The sequence below is a fragment of the Chlorocebus sabaeus genome, chromosome 12, assembly GCF_047675955.1.
Source record: "Chlorocebus sabaeus isolate Y175 chromosome 12, mChlSab1.0.hap1, whole genome shotgun sequence".
Classification (NCBI taxonomy): domain Eukaryota; kingdom Metazoa; phylum Chordata; class Mammalia; order Primates; family Cercopithecidae; genus Chlorocebus; species Chlorocebus sabaeus.
In genome coordinates this window covers 19,990,800-20,004,752 of record NC_132915.1, presented here as the reverse complement: position 1 = coordinate 20,004,752, position 13,953 = coordinate 19,990,800, and the positions used below count along the sequence as shown (strand labels likewise).

General features: G+C 39.2%; 1 long non-coding RNA gene across 2 annotated transcripts in view; it reads left to right on the top strand.

Moving 5' to 3' along the window:
• Positions 1-10,503: 10,503 nt before the first annotated feature.
• Positions 10,504-13,953, top strand: part of LOC140712913 (uncharacterized) — a 70,993-nt gene continuing 67,543 nt past the window's right edge. For both annotated transcript variants that reach the window (XR_012094747.1, XR_012094748.1), the window contains exon 1: positions 10,504-10,618. This is a non-coding gene — a long non-coding RNA (uncharacterized lncRNA). The remainder of the gene's footprint in view (positions 10,619-13,953) is intronic.

Below are 13,953 nucleotides of genomic sequence, written 5' to 3'. Positions count from 1 at the left end.
CCCCACCTGCCACTGGCCCTCTTAGAGAGAATGACTGCCCTGTTTCTAATTCAGAACGCCAAGGAAATGTGCAAGTAGAGGGCTGGAAAGATGCTGTTCACTTTTACAAATGTATTATCTAGGAACTTAACAAGTAACATAGAGTAAAAATACGACCTTGAGGAAGTTCACAAAGCACTAATACTAATGTACCTTTGCTGCAGTTTGAAAAATGTCAGCATTTTTCAAACTGCAGTTGTGACTCATTCCTAGGGTGTGGCCAATATTTTTTCTTAAGAAAAAGAATAAAATATAAAGAGCCAATATCAAGGTTGCTTTATGTGTTATTATTAAATAAAATGTTTTCTTAACTTTTTTTTTTTTTTTAGAGCCAGAGTATCACTCTGTCACTCAAGTTGGAGGGCAATGGCGTGATTATAGCTCACTGCAGCCTTGAACTCCTAGGCTCAAGCAGTTCTCCCATTTCAGCCTCCCAAGTAGCTAGGACTACAAGCTCATGCCACCATGTCCAGCTATTTTTTTATTCTTATATTTTGTAAACGCAGGGTCTCACTATATTGCCCAGACTGGTCTTGAACTACTGGCTTCACAGAGTCTCCCCTGCCTCAGCCTCCTGAAGTACTGCAATTACAGACATAAGCCACCACATCTTTAGTTTTACTTTATTTTTAAACCAAATACCCAGAGTTCAGTGAGAAAAACTTTAGTTTTAATTGTACGTGTAAGTATCAACTCTTAAGCAGCTCAATCATCAGTGGGAGTTTGCTTGTCCATCTCCTGAATGTGTTGGTGTAAATGATTCCAAATTTTCTAATTCATTTTTCTGAATCCAACAGGTTCTTTTTTTTTTTTTTTTCAATTTGAGTTCAATGTATTTTCTAAAATGTTTTCGGTCCTTCTTACTTGTCACTTCTATTCCCCACTCCACCCCTTAGCTCTAGTTTGGTAGGTGAGAGTTGATGGAGCAACGATGGATAATGATTGATTGATTGATTTTTTTTTTTAATTTAGATTCAGTGGGTACATGTGCAGGTTAGTTACATGGGTATATTTTGTGATGCTGAGGTTTGGCCTTTAATTGAACCTGTCACCCCAGTAGTGAACATAGTAACCAATAGGTAGCTTTTCACCCCTTGCCCCTGTCCCCACTCCCCACTATTGGAGTCCCCTGTATCTATTATTCCCAGCTGATGGATATTTAGACGGATGTGTGATATTGATGCTAGTGGCTGCTTGTACTCAATATCTATTTTTCTAAGACAATCAACACGTCAACATGTTGCTCTACAATATTCTCTGTCTGAAGACCAGAAATTGTTTATTATGTAACTGTTACTGAAAACACTGGGATGGTAGACAATGGAGTCTGCCTTTAAGCACACATGACTGTGAGTAGGCAGGAATTGCTATTGTTTGTTTTTGAATGTGACTTTTCATGGAAGTTGGGGAATCTCAAGAAGAAATCAAACTCTTTAAAGTGAGAAGTTTGGAGGTGATTATTTGACTTGTTTTCTTTTCCTTTTTGCTTAAATTTCCCCCTCCATTTACATCACTCTCTTCTTGAATGATCCCATGTTAATAACCTAGGATGTATTCTTCACTTCTTTGTGCTCTGATAATCCTATATAAGAGTAAATAATTTCATAGACATGTATAAATATACACAGAGGAAGTTTGTCATCATTAGTTTTAAAACGAAGCTACATTACATGAACTCTATATTTTTTCTCATCCAAGAATACTTTGTGAAATCTAAGTAAACTGTTTTACCTCTGATTTATTCTTTTTAATGACTACATAATACTAGATGATGTGAAAGGACCATGTATTATTCAACTTTTCCCTTTGAAAGGTACTCATTTTTGCTTCCAGTTTGGGGACACTAAAAACAAAGTTGTAAAAGCATCTTTATATATAAATCCTCATATGCTAGTGTTTTTATTTCTGTAAGATAGATTCCCAGGAAAGAGATTGCTGGGTTGAAGGATAAATATATTTTTCATTTTAATAGATGTGGCCAGATTCCCTTCCAAAACACTGAAGCAATTCCATTTCTGCTACAAATATGAGCACCCATCTCCCTATATCCCCACAAGTAATAAATATTTTTGCTCATTAACTTTGGCAGCCTGAAGAGAATAAAATAACAATAAAGTGTTGCTTTACTTTGCATTTCCCTGACTACCTATGAATTTGTTCATCTCTTCATATGCTTGTCAGCATTTGTATCTGCTACCCTAGAAATTGTCTATTCACATCCCTTGCTCATTTTAAAAATTGGGTCATTTGTCTTTTTCTTGACAATCTGAAAGAGTTCTTCAACATTACAAATCCACTGTTTGTCATCTGAATTACAGACTTTCCAATATATTGTTTGTCCTCTATCATTTTTAATGAAATCTTTGCCAGATAAAAGATTTTACTTTTACATAGCCAAATACCTCTATTTTCTTGCATAGCTTCTGGAGTTTCAGTCTTTAAAAGAAGGTCTCCCTATTTCTAGGTTGTACAAGCAGTAGCACAGATTTTCTTGCAAGCACTTTTTTTTTTTTGAGATGGAGTTTCATTCTTATTGCCCAGGCTGGAGCGTAATAGCGTGATCTCAGCTCACCATAACCTCTGCCTCCCAGGTTCAAACGATTCTCCTGCCTCAGCCTTCCGAGTAGCTGGGATTACAGGCATACGCCACCACACCCATCTAATTTTTTGTATTTTTAGTAGAGATGGGGTTTCTCCATGTTGGTCAGGCTGGTCTTGAACTCCCAACCTCAGGTGATCCGCCCACCTTGGCCTCCCAAAGTGCTGGGATTACAGGCGTGAGCCACCATGCCCGGACGCAAGCACTTTTATTATTTTGTTTTTCACATTTAATTATCTAATCTGTTCATTTTTATAAAATGTATAAAACACATTTTCTTTTCTTCCAGATGGGTAACCACTTGTGCCAACATCATTTATTGAACATTCCATCCATTTTCCTGATTAAATTTCAATTTTTGCCATATATTACATTTTCATACTGACTGAGATACATTTCCTTGAGTATGGTTCCACTGAGGTATCATCTAGTCTTCTATCAATACTATCTTAAAGCAGAGGTTTTGTGGAATGTTTTGATGTCTGATAGGACATATCACCTCTCAGTGATACAAACTCTTAGATGTGTTCAGACATTTATTCTTCCATGACAAACAATATCACTTAATAATGACTTCTTCCCTCAATTTCAAATCTTAACTTTAACTCTAACTTCAATTACCTTTCTGACATGTTGCCTTAGATGTCTAATGGGCACCTCAATGGAACAAGTGCAAAGCAAAACTCTGCATTTGTTTTCTAAAACTTTCAGCTGGCTTTTCCACCTCAGCACCACCAACACCTAATCAATTGCCTCTCTGACCCACCTCCCCACCTCATCTAGCAATTATGGACTCTTCCTTTAAACAGCATCCTGAATTTATTTTGGAACCACTGCATGCAGCTTTTGCACTGAGCAACTCTGGGCATGTCATGCACATTTCAGTTTTGAGGGTTCCTGGGTTGTCTCTTGCTATGTCATATGTGGCTTCTCAGGTATGTTCATTCCTGTTTTTGCTGCCACCACTTCTGAAAATGCCACCAGCATGTCTGACCTGGACTAAAACAATATTTTTGTTTTGACCCTCTAAAATCTACCCATCATAGGACAGGACAGCCAGAATGAGCTTTGAAAATCTCCAAACATAGCCCATAATTACCTAGATTAAAATTCTCCTATAGGCCAAGCATTTGTAATCCCAGCACTTTAGGAAGCTGAGGCAGGAGGATCCCTTGAGCCCAGGAGTTTGAGACCAGCCTGGGCAACATGTAAGAACTTGTCTCTTCCAAAAAAATTTTTTAAATTAGCCAAGTGTGGTAATGTGCACCTGTAGTTCCAGCTACTCTGGAGGCTGAGGTGGAACGATTACTTGAGCCGGGGAGATCAAGACTACAGTGAGCTATGACCACATCACTGCACTCCAGCCTGGGTGACAGAGCAAGACCCTGTCTCCAAAAAAAAAAAAAAAAAAAAAACTAAAATTAAAACAAAATTATCCCATAGATTTCATCAGAGAATTAAAAACAAAACCCTCCTTATTCTAGACTGTGAGGCCCTGTATGATAGGACTGTTTCCTACCTAACTTCATATCCCAACACTCTCCCTCTCATTCAAGGGTACTCCAATCATACTTGAATCCTTTTTCTTTGAATACCTCTCAGGACCTTTACACTACCTGCTTGGCTACCTGAATCATGCTTTCTCCAGATGGTGAAATGTTTGGTTTTTACTTGTCATGTAGGTCTCAACATAAATGTGACTTACTGGTGACTTCCTAGGTGTGGGCTCCCCTGACCACTTGGCCTAAAGTAGCCATTCCTCATCAACTCGATATTATTATCCAGAAAATACTCTTGTATTTTCATTGTAGCGTCTGTCACTATCTGATTCCTCTTGTTTTCTTCCTTCTTTATCATCCTCCACCAGAAAAATAAGGTAATTTTCATTAGAGGAAGAACTGTGATTATCTTATTCACAACTGTATCCCTAGGGCCTAGATCAGGGGAGGCCACATGATCCTAAAATTGTACCACCAAACTGTTCAGGACCAATTCTCAACAGTAAGTTAACTCTCAGAAAAGTTAGTAATATGGAATTTGTGATTTTCTATTTACCTGTTTTATGCTATATCATATCATAGCCAGGAAAACAAACAAACAAAAATCCCTGACAACCCTGATTTGTGGGGATGAGACGCTGCCTGTGTTTCCCAGGATACATTGATTGCAAGTAACAGAGACTGAGTATAAACTGACTTAAGTTTAAAATGGAATTTATTGGTTCTTGGGAATGAGAAGTTCAGGGATGGTCTTGGTTTTAAGCTCTGCAGAATTCATGTGCTCAAGAGATTTCAGAAGGCACCCCTCAGTTGGGCACGGTGGCTCACGCCTGTAATCTCAGCACTTTGGGAGGCCAAGGCAGGCAGATCACGAGGTCAGGAGTTTGAGACCAGCCTGGCCAACATGGTGAAACCTCTTCTCTACTAAAGATACAAAAAATTAGCCAGGTATGGTGGTGCATGTGTGTAATCCCAGCTACTCAGGAGGCTGAGGCAGGAGAATTGCTTGAACCCAGGAGGCGGAGGTTGCAGTGAGCAGAGATAGCCCCATTGGACTCCATCCTGGGCAACAGGGTGACACTCTATTTCAAAAAAAAAAAAAAAAAAAAAAAAAAGGAAGGCACCCCTCTAGTGCTCAATAGACATTTTTGAATGAATAAATGGGTAATGCTTATCTCATTGGGTTATTGTGAAGATTACAAGACAGAGTGTATATATCTAAAGCCTCTATCTCCTTGCCCGGAGCTAGTCAACACTGAGTAGGAGTAGGTAGTATTATTTTTGTATTACTCTTATCATCACATCAGAAACTTCATTTTCAACACAAGGAATACATTTATGGTTCCACTGCACCCTGGGAGAAGGAAAAGTCCACACTGTGCAGTTGGAATAATTCTGACCATCCAGGAGCAACAACAGCCAGAAATCATGTTCTGAGGCTTCCCAGCAGGGGAAGAAAAGTGCATCAACACCTAGCATGGCCTGTCTGGGCCCACTGAGTCCTGTTGGAAATAAATGTTGGTTTGTTGGTTTTAAGTGTCTGAGTCAAATATGCAGTTTTTAAAAGGTCATTATGAATGAAGCACACTTTGGAGGATACTCCAAGCTCTCCTCTCCTAAACACTATAGACATTTAAAATTTTCTTTTATGATTTTAAAATCTATATACTTAGTAAATGCCACTTGGAAACGTAGAGCTGAAAAGTACACACACACAGTTGCCTTCTATCTTTGTAAGTGTCTGAGTCACCCCTTGATGGCCCATTAGACACACAGAAGCCCACTTGCCCCCCTTTTAATGTCATTGTGGTGGATTAAAGATGGCCAGAAATTCTTGGATACTCCTTCCTTTGTGAGGTGAGGCATATGTTTCCTCCTCTTGAAACTGGGCAAGCTATGTGGCTGTTTTGGCGGATGGACTATAGTGGAAATGATGCTGTGTCTGTTCCCAAGTCCAGGCCTTAAAAGACCAGCAACTTCCATTTCCTGTCTCACGGATTAATAGGGAAGCCATGAAATTCTAGCAACTTCCATTTCCTGTCTCACGGATTAATAGAGAAGCCATGAAAGACTAGCAACTTCCATTTCCTGTCTCAAGGATTAATAAGGAAGCCATGAAAGACTAGCAACTTCCATTTCCTGTCTCACCGACTAATAAGGAAGCCGTAAGAGACTAGCAACTTCCATTCCTGTCTCATGGACTAATAGGGAAGCCGTAAAAGACTAGCAACTTCCATTTCCTGGCTCATAGACTAATAGGGAAGCCATCTCTCTTCGTGTTCGGGGTGGGCTTTCCTCTGAACTCTCATCTCAGGTGGGTCTCTCCCAGCCTCATGGCAAGATGGCTGCCAGAAGCTCCACGCTTATTCGTATCTGCTGGCAACCTCTGCAGAAAGAGAACTTCCCCTTCCCAACATTCCAGCAAAAATTCTAAGACTGACCATAATTAACAAAGCTCCCTCCCTGAACTGATTCATTATGGCCGAGTGAACAGAATATTCTGACTGACCAGGCTGGGATATCTCTGCCCCTTAAGGGTGAAATTAATTTTAGCAATCTATTTTAAATCTATTTTATTTAACCCAATATATCCAAAATGTTATTATTTGTTCAAAATTAACATTCAGATTCAGTGGCAGACACCTGTAATCCCATCACTTTGGGAGGCCAAGGTGGGCAGATTGCTTGAGTCCAGGAGTTCAAGACCAGCCTGGGCAACATGGTGAAACCCTGTCTCCACCAAAAAAAAAAAAAAAAAAAAAAAATTAGCTAGGCATGGTGGAGTGTGCCTGTAGTCACAGCTACTCAGGAGGCTGAAGCGGGAGGATGTTTAAACCTCGGAAGTCAAGGCTGCAGTGAGCCAGTATCATGCCACTGCACTCCAACCTGGGGACAAAGCACAAAGCAAGACCCTGTCTCCAAATCACAACAACAAAATTAACACTTCTAATGAATCTTCTATTCATATTAAACATCCAGCTCCGGCCGGGTTCAGTGGCTCACGCCTGTAATCCCAGCACTTTGGGAGACTGAGGTGGGCAGATCACGTGAGGTCGGAAGTTTGAGACCAGCCTTACCAACATGGAGACATCCTGTCTCTACTAAAAATACAAAATTAGCCGAGAGTGGTGGCACATGCCTGTAATCCCAGCTACTTGGGAGGCTGAGGCAGGAGAATTGATTGAACCTGGGAGGTGGAGGCTGCAGTGAACCGAGATCATGCCATTGCACTCTAGCCTGGGTGACAGAGGGAGACTGTCTGTCTCTGTCACCCAGAGAAAAAATAAATAAATAAATCATGGCTAATGAACCTGACCCATGAGAAATGAAGAAGTTAGTGTTAGTGGGTAGGACAAATATAATACCCTGGGGCCTAGTTATGATTATTTTACAGTGACCTAATATTTCAATACCTACTTTATCAACTTCTGCAAGGAAGGATAATGGTAAATGGCCATCAGATTCTTCCTAGTTTATCACAAGAATAAGCTGAACATGGACCAGGCAGTAATTACACTTAATATAAATAAGCAAATGGGTCTTTTCAGCAACGTGGGGATCCTGTTTTGGCCTGACATTCTGCCAAATCGTCTTTCCTTCCCAGACGATCTTGATTGTGTTTTCAGTTACTATTTAAGGATCTGTGGTCAAATAGGGTTTTTTTGGTTTTTTGTTTGTTTGTTTGTTTTTTTAATGCTTGTATTCATAAACTATTTAGGTGCCACAAACTTACAAAATTTTGTGAGGACATAGAAGAATCTTTATGTTCAAGTTCTCCTGAACCAGTTCTTTTTATAAGCTGTCTCTCTTTGATATGGCATCAGTTGATTATTGAGGGCCAACGTGTCAGAAAAACCTGTATCTGTATCAAGATTATTTAGTTGAATCTGAAAAAAAAAATAGGAAAAATAAGGATCCTGCTAATAAAGTTGAACATTCTGGTGCTTGCTTGGTAAAATTTGGAGAGCAAAGAGATCTTGGTGAATGATTACATAATCAAACTAAAAGAGGGCTTTTCAGTGTCAGAGATTTTTGTTTCTGTTTGGATGATTATTTAAAAGAGTGACATAGTTTCCCTCTGGCCACTGTCTTTATTTTCTTTGGCTCTTTGTTCATTTTGTGTGTAATGTACTGCAATGGGACCCTGAAGTCGCTAAGTGCCCTGTGAGGAACTGGCTCCAATGACCTGCTTGCCAGTGCAAACAAGTCTGACAAGTTGAATGACCCCACCGAGCATAAAGGCAGCTGAGCCGGCCAGGCGGGCACAATCTCTTCTCCAGTGGCATGCAACCAAATCCAGGATTATTTCTGATTTCACATACTGAGTTTGGTTTTAAGGCTGTCTTCCATACTACCCTGACAACTGCTGTCAATCAACCATACCTTCTTTCCATCTTTCACAAATGTTTATTAGAATCTACAGCTGGGGTCAGAGAGATGGGTAGGACTTGGACTCTTTTCTGATGGAACTTCCAGTCCTGCCAGGGAGACAGGTCTATCAATACACTTATAAGGACACAGCCTAATAGTGCTGTGATGTGCCCCACAGGCTCAGGGATCATGGAGCTCTTTGCAATACAGCGTATTCTCTCTATTGGAGACATTTTATTGATGAGTATGCTCGTGTGTAACACTCTTCCTCGGTAACCACACTTTGAATAGTAAATTCTTCAATCACTGGATCTTCTAATCAATCAGAAAAGAAATCAGCTGATTTGTTTTTGATACTTTTTTGAGACAGAGTCTTGTTCTGTTGTGGTTAACAGTCATTTCTCAAAATACTTCTAAAAAAGTAAAGAAAAAAATCAGTTTCTCAGCTCTATGTGCTGTAACTCTACGACTAAGGTTTTCTCTTTTTTTTATCTGGAGGTTTTTCAAACATACAGATAATTTGCAATAATGATATAATGAACAGTTGTAAACTCCTTACCTAGATTCACCAGCTGTTAACTTCCCCCCATGTTTGCTTTATCTTTTTACTCTCTGAAAATATGAATTCACTAAACTATTTGAAAGTAAGTTGCAAACATCGTAACTCTTCTCCTCTAAATAATTCAACCAACACTGTCTAAAATAAGTGCATTCTGTTATAAACACACGATATTATTATTACACTGAGAAATGTAAAATCCCATAATGTAACGTACAATCCATATTCAAATACACCAAGTTGTCTCAAAAATATCTTTCATGGCTGTTTATTATTTTAATCTAGGATATGATCGAGGTTTGTGCACTGGATTTGGTTGTTCTCAGTCTCTAATCTAGAACAGTCCTCCTGCCTTTCGTTGTCATGCCATTGGTTTTTTTTGACACATTCAGACTGCTTGTACAATATCCCACAGTTTCTATTTATTTGATGGTTTCTTCCGTATTGCTTCCAGTTTTTAAATATTTATAAGAATATTAAAGGTCATTTGGGCTTTTTATTTTATCGTGTGATTAAAATTTTAAATCACACATTAAGACGTATCAAAGGCCAGGTGTGGTGGCTCAAGCCTGTAATCTCAGCACTTTGGAAGGCTGAGGCAGATCACCTGAGGTCAGGAGTGCCAGACCAGCTTGGCCAACATGGTGAAACCCTGTCTCTACTAAAAATACAAAAATTAGCCGGCGTGGTGGCACACGCTTGTAATCCCAGCTACTTGGGAGGCTGAGGCAGGAGAATCTGGGAGGTGGAGGTTGCAGTGAGCTGACAGCATGCTCTCCAGCCTGGGCAACAGAACAAGACTCTGTCTCAAAAACAAAAACAAACAAACAAACAAAAACACAAATCAGCTGATTTCTTTACTGATTGATTAGAAGATCCAGTGATTGAAGAATTTACTATTCAAAGTGTGGTCAGCAGACCTTAGACATACTAAACTGCAGATTTATTGAATCAAAATATGCATTTTAACAAGATCCTCAGGTGATTCAGGTGATTGTGAGAGTTTGCCAAGTACCAATTTAAGATAGTAACTAGAGGATGGGTGTCTGGCACTGGTTTTTCCAAATTAAATGGTTACTTGCAGAAAACACTCTTAGGATACAATATCCATTTTCTCTTTTTCCCAACTTAGAAGTCTCCAATTTGTATTTAACTACAAAGCTACATTTTCAATCTTTTTTGAATTAACAGTTGCCATGTGACAGAGTCTAGCTAATAAGATGGAAATAAAGGTCACGGCGGGGCGGTGGGGGGGAGGTTCTAGAAAAGAGCACAGATACACCTGGCACATACTATTCAAAGTGTAGTCAGCAGACCTTAGAAATACAAAGCTGCAGATTTATTGAATCAAATCTGCATTTTAATGAGATTCTCAGGTGATTCACGTGCATGTGAGAGTTTTGCCCTTCCCCTTCCTTCTTCTTGGTACATAGACATGTGGAGATGGAAGAGCTTTTTGTGACCCTGAGGCATCAAACCACACGCTGACGAAAGCTGTACAGGAGTTCAAAGCAGCTCCCAACTGCCTACGTCCAGACCTCACTTACGCAGGTAAAATGAAGCCTTCAGTTTAAGTTATTGTTGAATTGAGTATCTGTTCCTTGTAGTCAGACTCAATCCCCAACTGATACACTATCCAAAGGATTTCTTGGCTAGGTGTGGTGGCGCATGCCTATAAACCTAGCACTTTGGGAGGCAGAGGTGGGAGGAAGGATTGCTTGAGGGCAGCAGTTTGAGACCAGCCTGGGCAACATAGTGAGATCCCCATTTCTACAAAAATAAAACTTTTTAAAAAATTAACTGGGTGTGGTTGCACACACCTGTAGTCCTAGCTACTCAAGAGACTGAGGTTGGGGGATCACTGGAGCCTAGGAGGTCGAGGTTGCAGTGAGCTATGACTGTGCCACTGCACTCCAGCCTTGGTCACAGAGCCAGATTCTGTCTTAAAAAAAAAAGAGGGGGGGATTTCTTGACAGAGATTTTAGGGAACCGCTCATACAAAGTCCAAAGTATAAAGGCAGAAAAATTGAGATTCTTTCTCAATTTTGCATTGTTTTATAATTTTTTTCCACTAAGAGAGGCTGAAATGTAAAAAGTATTCCTTCTCCATTTGTAAACAGGGACAACTGGGTCTCTTCCAGAGGTCTGTCATGAGGAAGACAGATTCTTGCCACAAGAGCATTTTAATTTAAATTCTTGGATCCACAGATTGTGAGCATTCCTTTTTGCCTATGCAAGCCAACCTTTATTAGCAAAAAGGGGTGAACGAAGACTCACTCCGTTGCAAGTGCTTTTCCTTCTCCTGTGACAGCAGTTGCTGTTGCCGTTAGTGGCTCATGATCTCTATTAATTTCTTTAGAATTGACCAAAGAAAAGGAGATGTGTTTGTGTGCATGCGTATGCACATTACGGCATGCATCTTTCCAAATTTATTATGCATCTTACTCTAAAAACAATTGAGATAGCTTTTATGTCTCAGTTTTTGTCACTATTCAAGACTGACCTATGTACAGAAGAATTTTCAGTCCTGTTTGACTTCTTTACAGCTAGGTATAATTAATTGCTGCTTAGATGTGGTAAGTTCAATAAGGGCTTTAATGAGTTCTCATTTAACTTTGAAACCCCTGCCTCTCCCCCATAATACTTTGGTAAGTGCCTTGTATTCAGTAGAAGTTTCATAAATATTTGCTGAATGAATCTATCTATTAAACATTTATTAAGCGCTCTATTTGCAAGGATTGCACCTGGCCACAGAGATTGGCAAACTTCCTCTAAAGGGCAAGATGATAAATATTTTAGACTGCATATGTCAAGAGGCAAAACTGAGTATATAATGTAGGGGCTTATAAAACCATTTAAAATGGTAAAAAACTAGGCTTACTTCACAGCTACATATAAAAATTAAATCAAAATCAGTTAATGACTTAAGTAGGAGGAATTAAACTATGAAACTCTAGAAGAAAGCATAAGGGTAAACCTTCGTGGCCTTGGATTAGGCAGTGATCTCTTAGCTGTAATATCAAAAGAACATAGATAAATGGGACTCCATCAAAACTGAAGGCTTTTGTGCATCAAAGGACACTATTAAGAAAGTGAAAAGCAACCTACAGAATGGGAGAAAATATTTGTAAATAATATGATGAGTTTAATATCCAGAATATTAAAAAAAAAAAAAACTCCTGCAACTCAACAACAAAAGGGCACACAACCCAATTAAGATTTAAAAATGGACAAAGGACTTGAGTAAGCATTTCTCCAAAGAAAATACATAAATTGCCAATAAGCACACAAAAAAAGTGCTCAACATTATTAGTCATTAGGGAAATGTAAGTAAAAACCTCAATGAAATATCACTTCCCATCTACTAATATGGTTATAATAAAAAAATAAATAAAAATATTAAAGGAAAATGACCGGTGTTGGCGAGGATGTGGAGAAATTGGAGCCCTCATACATTGCTGGTGAGGATGTAAAACAGAGCAACTGCTATGGAAAACAATTTAGCAATTCCTCAAAAAGTTGAACGTAGAATTGCCACATGACGCAGCAATTCCATTCCTAGGTATTTACCCCCAAATAATTGGAAGTGGGAGCTCAGTTATGTGTACACCAGTGTTCATTGCAGCATTACTCACAATAGCCAAAAGAGGAAAACAACTCAAGTGACCATCAACAAATGAAGGGATAAACTGTGGTCTATCCATGCAGTGCAATATTATTCTGCCATAAAAAGGAGTGAGGTCCTGATGCATGTTACATGATGGTTAACTTTAGGTGTCAACTTGGATTAAGGGATACTCAGATAGCTGGTAAAGTATTATTTTGGGGTGTGTCTGTGAGAATGTTTCCAAGAGACTGGCATTTGAATCAGGAGGCTAGGTAAGGAAGATCTGCCCTCAGTGTGGGCAATCACCCGTTAATCAGCTGATGGCCCAGATAGAACAAAAAGGCAGAGGAAGGGTGAATTTGTTCTCTCTCTCTCTCTCTCTTCTGAAGCTGGGACACCCTTCTTTTCCTGCCCTTGGACATCAGTTCTCTGGCCTTTGGACTCTGAGACTTGTATCAGCAGCTTCCCTGCTTCTGAGACTTTCAGACTTGGATTGAGCCATGCTACTACTGGTTCTCCAGCTTACAGAAGGCCTATCATGGACTTTATCTATCATCTCTATCTATCTATCTATCATCTACATCTATCTATCATCTATATCTATCATCTATATCTATATATCATCTATATCTATCATCTACATCTATCTATATCTATCATCTACATCTATCTATCATCTATATCTATCTATCATCTATATCTATCTATCATCTATATCTATCTGTCTACCTACCTGCTATTGGTCTGTTGGAAGAACCCTGACTAATACATGTTACAACACGGATGAACCTTGAAAACATTATTCTAAATGAAATAAGCCAGACACTACACAGAAGGACAAATATTGCATGATTTCACATATATGAAATATCTAAAATAGGCAAATTCATAGAGGAAGAAAGTACATCAGAGGTTACCATGGGTTAGGTTGGGGAGAGAGAGAAATGCAGAGTTATTGTTTAATGAGTACAGAGTTTCTGTTTAAGATGAAAAAGTTTTGGAAATAGAATGATAGTTGCACAACCTTATGAATGTAATTAATGCCATTGAATTGTACAATGGAAAGTGGTTACAATGGCAACTCTTACGTTTTATATATATATTTATATAAATATATATAAAAATATATGTTTACAATAAGAAACACTTCTGGCCATGCACTGTGGCTCATGCCTGTAATCCCAGCAGTTTGGGAGACTGAGATGGGCAGATCACTTGAGGCTAGGAGTTTGATACCAGCCTGGCCAACATGGCAACACCCTGTCTCTACTAAAAATAC